Here is a 15,782-nt window from a genome sequence, read left to right as displayed (position 1 = left end):
CTAATATTGATGTATTTAAGGGGAGGATTAATGCATACATTAGGGAGAAGTGAATAAAGGTAAATGGGGGCAGGGTGGGAAGAGGTCATTAGAGTAGGAGCAGGCCCGTGTGGAGTATAAACAGCGACACAGACCAAATGGATTGTTCCTGGGCTGTGGATTCTACATTTTATATATATATATATGTGTGTGTGTGTGTATGTATGTGTGTGTGTATGTATGTGTGTGTGTATGTATGTATGTATATGTATGTATGTATGTATGTATGTGTGTATGTATGTATGTGTGTGTGTGTGTGTGTGTATAGTGTGTGTGTGTGTGTGTGTGTGTGTGTGTGTGTGTGTGTGTATGTATGTATGTATGTATGTATGTATGTATGTATGTATGTGTGTGTGTGTGTGTGTGTGTGTGTGTGTGTGGAGAGTGGGGTGGTGTCAGCTCATTTATACTTCAATTTACAAGATCAGAAAAGTAAAGTTGTGGATGGAGATGGGGGATGTTATATATGTGAACTTGTATATACCTTGTATAGCCACCAGAGGGCTCATTCCCTGGAGTCCCAAGGGATCCCACAATCCCTTCGGAGCACAGGTACTTAAGGTGGCCTCACAGGCTGGAGAGGCATTCTGGGGACCTGCAATAAAAGACTAAGGTCACACTTTACTTTGAGCTCACAGTATCCGGTCAGATTCTTTATTTGTATGTAACTGGCGACAAGATACAGCTGACGAACCCAACGATGTGGAGAACAGTGGGCATCCTGGAGAAATTTTCGGAGGGAGATGATTGGGAAATTTTCGTGGAACGACTCGACCAATACTTCCTGGCCAATGAGCTGGAAGGAGAAGTGAACACTACCAAACGAAGGGTGATTCTCCTCACTGTCTGCGGGGCACCAATATATGGCCTCATGAAAAATCTGCTTGCTCCAGCGAAACCCACAGAGAAACGTACGATGATTTGCGCACACTGGTCCAGGAGCATCTGAACCTGAAGGAAAGCGTTCTGATGGCGAGGGACCAGTTCTACACCTACAAAAGGTCTGAAGGCCAGGAAGTGGCGAGTTATATCGCTGAGCTAAGATGCCTTGCAGGACATTGCGAATTTGAAGGACATTTGGAGCACATGCTCAGAGACTTTTTCGTACTTAGCATTGGCCATGAAGTGATACTTCGCAAACTTTTGACTGTAGAGATCCCAACTTGAGTAAAGCCATAGCAATAGCCCAGGCGTTCATTGCCACCAGTGATAATACTAAACAAATCTCTCAGCACACACGAGTGCTGCTACAAGTATTGTGAACAAAGTGATGTTTTCTAATCGCAACATACAGGGCAGGCCCTACATGCCTGAAGCTGCACGTTCGTAGATGTCTCAGAGTCCACTATCAAGGGTGATGAATGCAAGGCCATTAACACTTTGTCGGCGCTTGGGGGGGGTGATCGTCGTTTCCATTCATGCCGCTTCAAAGGATACATTTGCAAGGGCTGTGGAACAATGGGACACCTCCAATGTATGTGCAGACGAGCTGCAAACCCTCTTAATCCTGCAAACCACCATGTTGCAGAGGAGGACAGATCCACAGAGGATCACAACGAACCAGAGCCTCAGATCGAGGAGGCAGAGGTATATGGGGTGCATACATTTACCACAAAGTGTCCCCCGATTATGCTGAAGGTTGAATTAAATGGACTCCCGGTGTCAAAGGAGCTGGACACGGGCGCGAGCCAGTCTATTATGAGCAAAAAGACTTTCGATGAATTGTGGTGCAACAAGGCCTCAAGGCCAGTCTTGACTCCCATCTGCACGAAACTGACAACTTACACAAAGGAACTGATTCCCGTAATCGGCAGTGCTACTGTAAAGGTCTCCTACGATGGAGCGGTGCACAAGCTACCACTCTGGGTGGTACCAGGCGATGGCCCCACGCTGCTCTGCAGGAATTGGCTGGGAAAGATACGCTGGAACTGGGTTGATGTCCGAGCGCTCTCGTCCGCTGACACCTCATGTGCCCAGGTCTTAAACAAGTTCCCTTCGCTGTTCGAACCAGGCATCGGAAAATTCCAAGGAACAAAAGTGCAGATCCACCTAATTCTGGGGGCGCCATCCATCCATCACAAGGCGAGAGCAGTGCCGTACATGATGAGAGAAAGGGTAGAAATCGAGCTGGACCAGTTGCAACGAGAAGGCATCATTTCGCCGATCGAATTCAACGAGTGGGCCAGTCCAATTGTTCCAGTCCTTAAGGGAGACAGCATCATCAGAATCTGTGGTGATTACAAAGTAACTATCAATCATTTCTCCCTGCAGATCAATACCCACTACCAAAGGCTCACGACTTTTTTGCTACGTTGGCGGGAGGAATGACATTCACGAAGCTGGACTTGACTTCGGCCTACATGGCGCAGGAGGTGGAGGAATCATCGATGGGCCTCACCTGCATCAACACACACAAAGGTCTCTTCATTTATATCAGATGCCCGTTTGGAGTTCGATCAGCCGTGGCGCTATTCCAGAGAAACATGGAAGGCTTACTGAAGTCAGTCCCGCGCACGGTGGTCTTCCAGGACGACATCTTGGTTACAGGTCGGGACACAGTCGAGCATCTGCAGAACCTGGAGGTTTTTAGTCGACTCAACCGCGTGGGGTTCAGGTTGAAATGCTCGAAGTGTGTTTTCCTGGCGCCTGAAGTGGAGTTCCTGGGGAGAAGAATGGCGGCGGACGGCATCAGGCCCACCGATTCAAAGATGGAGGCAATCAAGAACGCACCGAGGCCACAGAACGTGACGGAGCTGCGGTCGTTTCTAGGACTCCTGAACTACTTTGGTAACTTCTTACCAGGTCTCAGCATACTGTTAGAACCACTGCACGCCTTACTGCGTAAAGGAGACGAACGGGTATGGGGCAAAAGCCAAGAAAATGCCTTTGTAAAAGCTAGAAAATTGTTATGCTCAAACAAATTGCTTGTGTTGTATGATCCGTGTAAGCGTTTGGTACTAGCATGTGATGCGTCGTCATATGGCGTCGGGTGTGTATTGCAACAAGCTAATGAATCTGGAAATTGTAACCGGTTGCTTATGCATCCAGAAGTCTGTCTAAGACTGAGAGAGCCTACAGCATGATTGAAAAAGAAGCGGTAGCGTGTGTCTGTGGGGTAAAGAAAATGCATCAATATCTGTTTGGGCTAAAATTTGAATTGGAAACGGACCATAGGGCACTAATATCCCTGTTTTCCGAGAGTAAGGGAATAAATACGAACGCATCGGCCCGCATCCAGAGATGGGCGCTCACGTTGTCCGCATACAACTACGCCATCTGCCACAGGCCAGGCTCAGAAAACTGCGCCGATGCTCTCAGTATGCTGCCATTACCCACCATGGGGGTGGAAATGGCACTGCCCGCTGATTTAGTCATGGTTATAGAAGCATTCGAGTGTGAGCAATCACCCGTCACAGCCCGACAGATTAGAACCTGGATGAGCCAGGACCCCTTACTATCCCTAGTAAAAAATTGTGTGCTTCACAGGAACTGGTCCAGTGTCCCGGTGGAAATGCAGGAAGAGTTAAAGCCGTACCAGCGGCGCTAAGATGAAATGTCAATACAGGCAGACTGCCTTCTGTGGGGTAATTGGGTAGTGGTCCCCAAGAAGGGCAGCGACACTTTCATCAGTGACCTCCATAGTACCCACTCAGGCATAGTAATGATGAAAGCGATAGCCAGATCCCACGTGTGGTGGCCCGTTATCGATGCGGACTTGGAGTCTTGCGTGCTCAGATGTAATACATGCTCGCAGTTAAGCAATGCACCCAGGAGGCGCCACTAAGTTTATGGTCGTGGCCCTCCAAACCGTGGTCCAGGATCCATGTCGACTATGCAGGCCCGTTTTTGGGTAAAATGTTCCTTGTGGTTGTAGATGCATGCTCCAAATGGATTGAATGTGAGATAATGTCGGCAAGCACGTCCGCTGCCACTACTGAAAGCCTGCGGGCCATGTTTGCCACACACGGACTACCTGATGTCCTCGTGAGCGACAACGGGCCATGTTTTACCAGTGCCGAGTTCAAAGAGTTCATGACCCGTAACAGGATCAAACATGTTACATCTGCCCCATTCAAACCAGCATCCAATGGTCATGAAAAGGGCACTTAAGACAAGGCTCGCGTTAGTTCACCCTGATCGACATGAACAGGTAGAGAGCAGGCGGCTTCAACAAAGTACATATGATAGCGCAAATGTATCATGCGAAATTGAAATCAATGATCCTGTATTTGTGTTGAACTATGGACAAGGTCCCAAGTGGCTTCCTGGCACTATTATGGCCAAAGAGGGGAACAGGGTGTTTCGGGTCAAGCTTTCAAATGGACCCATTCACCAGAAACACTTGGACCAAATCAAACTCAGATTCAGATTCATGGACTACCCTGAGCAACCCACTTTGGACCCTACCTTCTTTGACCCCCCAACATACACACCAGTGGCAACCGACACCCCGGCCACGAAGCAGAACCCATCACCTGCAGCAGTCCAGCAGGACTCACCACACCAGGCAGCCCAGCAAGGCCAGCAGCCCAGTGAGGGCCCAAACGATTCACCAAAACCAGCATTTGCACTGAGACGATCAACCAGGGAAAGGCCCCAGATCGACTCACCTTGTAAATAGTTACACTGTTGACTTTGGGGAGGGAGTGTTGTTATGGATGTGAACTTGTATATACCTTGTACAGCCACCAGAGGGCTCATCCCTGGAGTCCCAAAGGATCCCACAATCCCTTGGGAGCACAGGTACTTAAGGAGGCCTCACAGGTTGGAGAGGCACTCTGGAGACCTGCAATAAAAGACTAAAGTCACACTTTACTTTGAGCTCACAGTGTTCAGTCAGACTCTATTCGTATATAACAGGAGAGTACTCCATGGGATAGGGTATAGATCAGTATTACACTCCCCCCATCCTCCCCACCGGGAACAGTAGAGGATTACTGCAAACAGCAAAAGATTCCCATCACACCGAAAACGGAGGTAACAAATAGAAGGGATAGCAGCTCAATAAGAAAGAAAGATTTGTATTTATATAACACCTTTCACGACCACCGGACGTCTCAAAAGCGCTTTACAGCCAATGAAATACTTTTGGAGTGCAATCACTGTTGTGATGTGGGAAACGCGGCAGCCAACTTGCACACAGCAAGCTCCTACAAACAGCAATGAGCAGAAAGTCTGTTTTTTTTTAATATGTTAATTGAGCGATAAATATTGGCCAATGTGCGGAACGGAAGTCTCGGGACAAGTCCCTCAGATGAACGCAATTCCCCAGTACAGTACAGGATAGGCTCTACTGTTACTGTCCAATCAAAGCCCCATCTTTGGATCACTGTCTCAATTTGTGGATCTTTTCAGCTTTTGCCAGTTGCGGTCTCCAGATACAAACAGCAGTGCAGAATGCATTCCTGAAAGGGCGGTGGATGCAGATTCAATAGTAACTTTCAGTAGGGAATTGGATGCATACATGAAATTTGTTTTTTAAATGCAGGACTATGGGGCAAGAGCGGGGGAGTGGGATTCATTGGATAGCTCTTTCAAAGAGCCAGAACAGGTACGATTGGTTGAATGACCTGTGCTGTATTTTATGGGGCCCAAGTTTCAACCTACCAGCAGAACAGCGCACCTCCGAGAGGTCCGCCGACTTTCTAGAACTAAAAGCTCACCTAATATTTACCACGGCATGCTCCACCATGATCAGGCCTGCTTTGGACTCGACGCAGCACAGCAGAAGCAGTGGGGGGGGGGCGGAGCTACAGCCCTGCGCCGAAAAGAGTGCAGGCAGCTGCGTGCATGTGCAGTGGAGTCTACGCGCGTGCGCAGTAGCTCCTGGCCCTCCCAGCACGTCCTGCCACCAGGCGACCCTATCCCTGGCCGAAGGGACGACGCAATGTTTGCAGCCCCTATCCCGGTCCGAGTGACCTGCCGCACAGGCTGCCTTCCTGCGCTCCCTGAACAGTTCCCATGGCAACATGGCAGTATGGAGCGTGTTGCACAGGGAGATTTAGGCCACTTTATTTGTACTGCTAAGCAAATAATGTTGGCAGTCGATATAATATACTCCAGTACACAAGCTTAATTACTTTGAGCATGCATATATGACATATTTACCCAGCATTCTTTTCAGGAGGCTGGACCCTTTGTTCTTGGAATAGCAGCCCTGCCAGAACTTACCCCTTTGATGTCTATGTATCTCAAATAGTACCAGCATTTTACACGATGACTAAGTATGCTGCAGTAGGTGAGGTAGTAACTTTAAATTTTTTATTCATTGATTTGATTGATTTTTTATTTTTTTTATTTATTGACTGATTTATTTATCATTTATTATTGATGATGGTTCTTTATTTTTTTTTAAAGTGAAGTGTTTAATGCTTTGGGAAATCCTCTAACTTCCCTTCCCTCCCATCTCTGGCTACCTGCGCCTGATTTCTAAAGTGTCCGCAAGATTTTTCAGAATAGAAACATAGAAAATAGGTGCAGGAGCAGGCCATTCGGCCCTTCTAGCCTGCACCGCCATTCAATGAGTTCATGGCTGAACATGAAACTTCAGTACCCCCTTCCTGCTTTCTCGCCATACCCCTGAATCCCCCGAGTAGTAAGGACTTCATCTAACTCCCTTTTGAATATATTTAGTGAATTGGCCCCAACCACTTTCTGTGGCAGAGAATTCCACAGGTTCACCACTCTCTGGGTGAAGAAGTCCCTCCTCATCTCGGTCCTAAATGGCTTACCCCTTATCCTTAGACTGTGACCCCTGGTTCTGGACTTCCCCAACATTGGGAACATTCTTCCTGCATCTAATCTGTCTAAACCCGTCAGGTTTTTAAACGTTTCTATGAGGTCCCCTCTCATTCTTCTGAACTCCAGTGAATACAAGCCCAGTTGATCCAGTCTTTCTTGATAGGTCAGTCCCACCATCCCGGGAATCAGTCTGGTGAATCTTCGCTGCACTCCCTCAATAGCAAGAATGTCCTTCCTCAAGTTAGGAGACCAAAATTGTACACAATACTCCAGGTGTGGCCTCACCAAGGCCCTGTACAACTGTAGCAACACCTCCCTGCCCCTGTACTCAAATCCCCTCGCTATGAAGGCCAACATGCCATTTGCTTTCTTAACCGCCTGCTGTACCTGCATGCCAACCTTCAATGACTGATGTACCATGACACCCAGGTCTCGTTGCACCTTCCCTTTTCCTAATCTGTCACCATTCAGATAATAGTCTGTCTCTCTGTTTTTACCACCGAAGTGGATAACCTCACATTTATCCACATTATACTTCATCTGCCATGCATTTGCCCACTCACCTAACCTATCCAAGTCACTCTGCAGCCTCATAGCATCCTCCTCGCAGCTCACACTGCCACCCAACTTAGTGTCATCTGCAAATTTGGAGATACTACATTTAATCCCCTCGTCTAAATCATTAATGTACAATGTAAACAGCTGGGGCCCCAGCACAGAACCTTGCGGTACCCCACTAGTCACTGCCTGCCATTCTGAAAAGTACCCATTTACTCCTACTCTTTGCTTCCTGTCTGACAACCAGTTCTCAATCCACGTCAGCACACTACCCCCAATCCCATGTGCTTTAACTTTGCACATTAATCTCTTGTGTGGGACCTTGTCGAAAGCCTTCTGAAAGTCCAAATATACCACATCAACTGGTTCTCCTTTGTTCACTTTACTGGAAACATCCTCAAAAAATTCCAGAAGATTTATCAAACATGATTTCCCCTTCACAAATCCATGCTGACTTGGACCTATCATGTCACCATTTTCCAAATGCGCTGCTATGACATCCTTAATAATTGATTCCATCATTTTACCCACTACTGAGGTCAGGCTGACTGGTCTATAATTCCCTGTTTTCTCTCTAGCTCCTTTTTTAAAAAGTGGGGTTACATTGGCTACCCTCCACTCGATAGGAACTGATCCAGAGTCAATGGAATGTTGGAAAATGACTGTCAATGCATCCGCTATTTCCAAGGCCACCTCGGCCTTCAATCCCATCAATTTCCCCAACACAATTTCCCGACGAATAAAGATTTCCCTCAGTTCCTCCTCCCTACTAGACCCTCTGACCCCTTTTATATCCAGAAGGTTGTTTGTGTCCTCCTTAGTGAATACTGAACCAAAGTACTTGTTCAATTGGTCTGCCATTTCTTTGTTCCCAGTTATGACTTCCCCTGATTCTGACTGCAGGGGACCTACGTTTGTCTTTACGAACCTTTTTCTCTTTACATACCTATGGAAACTTTTGCAATCCGCCTTAATGTTCCCTGCAAGCTTCTTCTCGTACTCCATTTTCCCTGCCCTAATCAAACCCTTTGTTCTCCTCTGCTGAGTTCTAAATTTCTCCCAGTCCCCAGGTTCGCTGCTATTTCTGGCCAATTTGTATGCCACTTCCTTGGCTTTAATACTATCCCTGATTTCCCTAGATAGCCACGGTTGAGCCACCTTCCCTTTTTTATTTTTACGCCAGACAGGAATGTAGAATTGTTGTAATTCATCCATGCGGTCTCTAAATGTCTGCCATTGCCCATCCACAGTCAACCCCTTAAGTATCATTCGTCAATCTATCCTAGCCAATTCACGCCTCATACCTTCAAAGTTACCCTTCTTTAAGTTCTGGACCATGGTCTCTGAATTAACTGTATCATTCTCCATCCTAATGCAGAATTCCACCATATTATGGTCACTCTTCCCCAAGGGGCCTCGCACAATGAGATTGCTAATTAATTCTCTCTCATTACACAACACCCAGTCTAAGATGGCCTCCCCCCTAGTTGGTTCCTCGACATATTGGTCTAGAAAACCATCCCTTATGCACTCCAGGAAATCCTCCTCCACCGTATTGCTTCCAGTTTGGCTAGCCCAATCTATGTGCATATTAAAGTCACCCATGATAACTGCTGCACCTTTATTGCATGCACCCCTAATTTCCTGTTTGATGCCCTCCCCAACATCACTACTACTGTTTGGAGGTCTGTACACAACTCCCACTAATGTTTTTTGCCCTTTGGTGTTCTGCAGCTCTACCCATATAGATTCCACATCATCCAAGCTAATGTCCTTCCTAACTATTGCATTAATCTCCTCTTTAACCAGCAATGCTACCCCACCTCCTTTTCCTTTTATTCTATCCTTCCTGAATGTTGAATACCCCTGGATGTTGAGTTCCCAGCCCTAATCATCCTGGAGCCACGTCTCCGTAATCCCAATCACATCATATTTGTTAACATCTATTTGCACAGTTAATTCATCCACCTTATTGCGGATACTCCTTGCATTAAGACACAAAGCCTTCAGGCTTGTTTTTTTAACACCCTTTGTCCTTTTAGAATTCTGCCGCACAGTGGCCCTTCCTGTTCCCCGCCCCGGGCCTCTCCGCCCCCCACCGCCCCCATCTCCCCTCCGTCTCCTGCCTCTGCCTCCCTTTTGTCTCCCTGCATTGGTTCCCATCCCCCTGCCATATTAGTTTAACTCCTCCCCAACAGCACTAGCAAACACTCCCCCTCGGACATTGGTTCCGGTCCTGCCCAGGTGCAGACCGTCCAGTTTGTACTGGTCCCACCTCCCCCAGAACCGGTTCCAATGCCCCAGGAATTTGAATCCCTCCCTGCTGCACCACTGCTCAAGCCACGTATTCATCTGCGCTATCCTGCGATTCCTACTCTGACTAGCACGTGGCACTGGTAGCAATCCCGAGATTACTACTTTTGAGGTCCTACTTTTTAATTTAGCTCCTAAAATTCGTTTCGTAGGACCTCATCCCTTTTTTTACCTATGTCGTTGGTACCAATGTGCACCACGACAACTGGCTGTTCTCCCTCCCATTTCAGAATGTCCTGCACCCGCTCCGAGACATCCTTGACCTTTGCACCAGGGAGGCAACATACCATCCTGGAGTCTCGGTTGCGGCCGCAGAAACGCCTATCTATTCCCATCACAATCGAATCCCCTATCACTATCGTGCTCCCACTCTTTTTCTTGCCCTCCTGTGCAGCAGCGCCAGCCACGGTGCCATGAACTTGGCTGCTGCTGCCCTCCCCCGATGAGTCATCCCCCCCAACAGTACTCAAAACGGTGTATCTGTTTTGCAGGGGGATGACCACAGGGGACCCCTGCACTACCTTCCTTACACTGCTCTTCCTGCTGGTCTTCCATTCCCTATCTGGCTGTGGACCCTTCTCCTGCGGTAAGACCAACTCACTACACGTGATACTCACGTCATTCTCAGCATCGTGGATGCTCCAGAGTGAATCCACCCTCAGCTCCAATTCCTTAACGCGGACCGTCAGGAGCTCGAGGTGGACACACTTCTCACACACGTAGTCGTCAGGGACACCGGAAGTGTCCCTGAGTTCCCACATGGCACAGGAGGAGCATATCACGTGACCGATCTCTCCTGCCATGCCTTAACCCTTAGATAGGTAATAACAATGTTACAGTTCATTTACTGATATAAAAAACAAAAAGAAAGAAAAAGAAAAGAAAAGCTACTCACCAATCACCAGCCAATCACTTACCCCATTGGCTGTGACGTCACCTTTTGATTCCTTTCTACTTCTATTTTGCTTTCTCTCCCGCTGTAGCTGCACAAGTACGCCTTTATAGGCCGCTCCGACACTGCTCACACCTCTCGCCAACTACCGCTGACCCTCGAGCTCCCGCTGGGCCTTTATAGGCCGCTCCGACGCTGCTCCCACCGCTCGCCAACTGCCGCTGACCCTCGAGCTCCCGCTGGGCCTTTATAGGCCGCTCCGACGCTGCTCCCACCTCTCGCCAACTGCCGCTGACCCTCGAGCTCCCGCTAGGCCTTTATAGGCCGCTCCGACGCTGCTCCCACCTCTCGCCAACTACAAAAGTGGACACTTACTCTGGCCTAAGTTAGTTTGGAGCAACTATTTGCTGGCCAAACTCGCTTAAATGGCCAAAACAGGCTTAAGTGGCTGGGAACGCCCCCTTTTGGAAAAAAAAACTAAACTAAAAAAGAACCTAACTAACTCATTTACACTGGCGCAAATTAAATGGCCAGAATTGCAACTAAAAAAATACTCCAGAAAAATCAAGTTACTCCAAAAAAAAAAGAGCAACTCCTGGGGAAATTTGGGCCTATGAACTCTTAGCTGCTGGACCAACTACACACAATAACACATCCACTGTGGGCACATCCAACGAGGTCTGAGCATCCTCAACCTGCCATGAGCATCCACCATTAAACCAATCACACGGCCATAACTTTAAACTTCAAATATTAGATATCAAACAGAGCTTTTCTACAATGTTACTGCTGTGTCAAGAATTGTTTGTTCAGTGAATCTGAATTTTAATACTATTGTACGCTTTTTACCTTTGATAATAATCCTATCTGGCAATGGTTTAATTTGCAACGTGTGGGAAAATTGTCGTGTAGAATTCACAAATTATACTGCTGAATTAGGGAGGGGGTAAAATGGTCCAGGGACTCCAATGATGATCAATGTGCACTCACCTCTGCTGGGACCGTGCATGTGGTCAGTACGTAAGGCCGGAACCTGTAATACCCTTGGATTGAACAGCCTGCCAACACTAACAATCGCCTTGGGATAGTGGCCCCTTGGGTAAGGTACTGGAGGGTAACTGGTGTCCGTGGAACTGAACTCCAGTGGGGAGCCAGGCCCTTCAATGAGCGGGGGAGGGGAGAAAATTAAATAACTCAATAGACTAACAGTTGGGCATAGGATAAATCTTCCACTGTACGCAGCATCTCCGGTCCAATGTGATCAAATCGGCTGCTGTGATCCAAGTACCGACAACACCACTCCAGTGTTTACACCATGCGGATACACGGGGTACATCTGGGGAGGGAAGGAGGAACATTGCTTACAAGTGGAAAAGAGGTTGCCCATTCTTCTTACACCATTATAAATGATATAACTGGAGAGGGGCACAGGCTCAAACCTAATCTCAGGGTTCAATCTGCACTCTTGTGCTTGACGTCCCAGAAGGTCTGATGACCTTACAACAGGTTCAGCAGGTCTGTTAATCTCAACATAGTACATACAAGGTCATTAATAAACCCAGTAACAGTCTGCTAACAATATCTAGTAATAGGTTAAACCACTGAAATTTTCAAATTGAATGACTAAAGGAACATTTCTGTATACTTATTACACCAAATAATTGGCTGATGAGGATTAAAGGCGATTAACATAATCCTGGGACAGACAGTGATACTATCTGGACTTGACATTTGTGGTTTAGGTTCTGTAAAGCTTATGATTGTATTGCTGTTTTGTTAACTCCCTCTTGCCTCTATATTATTCTGGATATAGACAGAACAAACTGGCCTCTTCACTGTTCAGGAAGCTGGCACGTCCAGGGGTGGGTTGGGAGGTCAGAGGCACAGACAGAATGGCAATGGGAGTCTCAGACACACGCTGGCCACTGTTTGTAAGGCAAACGCAGGTATATTGGCCAGTTCTACATCGGCCGAGTTCCCCACCACTTTCACTTTGTGTTGAGATCACACTGCTGTTTGTGCGAGCTTGCTGTGTGCACCTTGGCTGCTGTATTTCCTACATTACAAACTGAGGTTGTGAAAGGTGTCTTATAAATGCAAGTATTTCTTTTTAGGCCTTACTTAAAAAAAAGACATTTTGATTGTTGGTGTAACTCTGTTTGTAGATGAGATGTGCACAGCAGATTCCAGGTTTATAGAATTTTACTTCAGGACCAACTCACTCGTGTCTTCTTTAGTTACAGGTGGTACCTCTGGCTTTAGAGACCCGAGATCCTGATCTAACAGGTTTCAGCACCGCCTCGCGACCCACCAGCACCACTCTGAAATACAGTATGCAGGCTGAAAAAATAAACTCACAACATATTCAGAATGTACTGGACAGGCCACCTGAAAATATCAAACAGGAGGGGAATTTCCGACTTGTGTTGACAGCTTTCAAACATGAACAATAGCCTCAGAACATTAACTTAACACTGCACCTATAGACATAGAAACATAGAAAATAGTGCAGGAGTAGGCCATTCGGCCCTTCTAGCCTGCACTGCCATTCAATGAGTTCATGGCTGAACATGCAACTTCAGTACCCCATTCCTGCTTTCTCGCCATACCCCTTGATCCCCCGAGTAGTAAGGACTTCATCTAACTCCTTTTTGAATATATTTAGTGAGTTGGCCTCAACAACTTTCTGTGGTAGAGAATTCCACAGGTTCACCACTCTCTGGGTGAAGAAGTCCCTCCTCATCTCGGTCCTAAATGGCTTCCCCCTTATCCTTAGACTGTGACCCCTGGTTCTGGACTTCTCCAACATTGGGAACATTCTTCCTGCATCTAACCTGTCTAAACCCATCAGAATTGTAAACGTTTCTATGAGGTCCCCTCTCATTCTTCTGAACTCCAGTGAATACAAGCCCAGTTGATCCAGTCTTTCTGGATAGGTCAGTCCTGCCATCCCGGGAATCAGTCTGGTGAACCTTCGCTGCACTCCCTCAATAGCAAGAATGTCCTTCCTCAGGTTAGGAGACCAAAACTGTACACAATACTCCAGGTGTGGCCTCACCAAGGCCCTGTACAACTATAGCAACACCTCCCTGCCCCTGTACTCAAATCCCCTCGCTATGAAGGCCAACATGCCATTTGCTTTCATAACCGCCTGCTGTACCTGCATGCCAACCTTCAATGACTGATGTACCATGACACCCAGGTCTCGTTGCACCTCCCCTTTTCCTATTCTGTCACCATTCAGATAATAGTCTGTCTCTCTGTTTTTACCACCAAAGTGGATAACCTCACATTTATCCACATTATACTTCATCTGCCATGCATTTGCCCACTCACCTAACCTGCTTCTTTTACCGAGTCACCCCCACAATCCCGGTGACTGATTTATTGCAGCAAATCTCCAGATTGGGAACTTTGTCTCTTACATTTATTAACTCTGAGGGGAACAAGAGCTGTAATCGACACAAAATCATAAGCTAATCCACCGTGCTTCCATTATAAATGAACTGGTTAATTAATCAATCATTTCAGGAACTGGCACGGTGTGAGATGTAAAATATTAAAGGAATGAGTGCTCGTGATGTGTAAGAGTGAGGCCAACAGAGAATCTGGGTCATTGAATATATTAAGGTGGAAATAGACAGATTTTTGAACAATAAGGGAGTTAAGGGTTATGGGGAGAGGGCAGGGAAGTGAAGTTGAGGCCAAGATCAGACCAGTCATAATCTTATTGAATGGCGGAGCAGACTCGAGGGCCCGAATGGCCTACTCCTGCTCCTATTTCTTATGTTCCCTTCGCATACTGTTAACATGTGCAGGAAATCTCAAAATCGCGAGACAGGCAGAATGAAAAAGGAGGGGGTGGGGGGTAGCCCTGATAATAAAGGATGACTTAATGACAGTAGTGAGAAAGGATCTAGGCTTGGAAGATCAGGAAGTAGAATCAGTATGAGTGGAGATAAGAAATAGCAAGGGGCAGAAAACACTGGTGAGGGTCAGTTTATAAATGCCCTAACTGTAGCTATACCATTGGACAGAGAATTAATGAAAGAATAATAGGAGCTTGCAACAAAGGTAATGTAATAATCGTGGGGGACTTTAATCTTCATGTAGACTGGACAAATCAAATTTGCAAAGGTAGTCTGGGGGATGGATTCATGGAATGCATTCAAAACAATTTTCTAGAAAAGTACATCATGGAACCAACCAGGGAACAAGCTATTTTACATCGTGTATTGTGTAACGAGACAGGGTTAAGTAGTGATCTCATAGTAAAGGATCCTCTGGGGAAGAGTGATCATAATATGATATAATTTGATATTGCGTTTGAGAGTGACATACTTAAATCCAAAACTAGAGTCTTAAACTTAAAGAAAGCCAATTACATAGATATGAGGGACGAGTTGGCTCGGGTAGATTTGGTAATTAAATTAAAAGGTATGACAGTAGATAAGCAGTGGCAAATATTTAAAGAAATATTCCAAAATTCTCAACAAATATACATTCCATTGAGAAACAAAAACTCCACGGGAAGGTGATCCATCTATGGCTAACTAAAGAAGTTAACGATAGTATTAGATTAAAATAAGAGGCTTAAGATTGGGAGAGCTTTGGAATTGAGCAAAGGATGACCAAAAATTGATAAAAAAGGGAGAAAATAGAATGAGAGTAAATTAGCAAGAAATATAAAAACAAATTGTAAGAACCTCTACAAGTATGTAAAAAGGAAGAGAGTAACAAAAGTAAGCATTGGTTCCTTAGAGGCTGACACAGGAGAAATTATAATGTGGATTAAGGAAATGGTAGAGACTTTAAACAAATATGTTGTATCTGTCTAACACTAGAAGACAAATAAAGCATGCCAAAAATAATGAGGAGCCAAAGGACTAATGAAATTGAGGAACTTAAAAGTAATTAAGATCAGTAATGAAAAAGTACTTGAGAAACTAATGAGACTAAAGGCCAACAAATCCCCTGGATCTGATGGCCTACATCCTAGGGTTCTCTGTTGGCTGCAGATGTGGCTTCAGAGATAGTGCATGGATTGGTTGTGGTCTCCCAAAATTCCCTGGATTCTAGAACAGTGCCAGCAGACTGGAAGGTAGCAAATGTAACACCGCTATTCATAAAAGGAGGGAGAGAGAAAACAGGGAACTACAGGCCAGTTAGCCTGACATCAGTTGTTGGGAACTTAGAAAATCATAATATGATTAAACAGAGACATCATGGTTTTATGAAA

This window comes from Pristiophorus japonicus, chromosome 14 (assembly GCF_044704955.1).
Source record: "Pristiophorus japonicus isolate sPriJap1 chromosome 14, sPriJap1.hap1, whole genome shotgun sequence".
Taxonomy (NCBI): Eukaryota; Metazoa; Chordata; class Chondrichthyes; family Pristiophoridae; genus Pristiophorus; species Pristiophorus japonicus.
The sequence above is the reverse complement of the archived record's forward strand: the minus strand, read 5'-3'. Positions refer to the sequence as shown.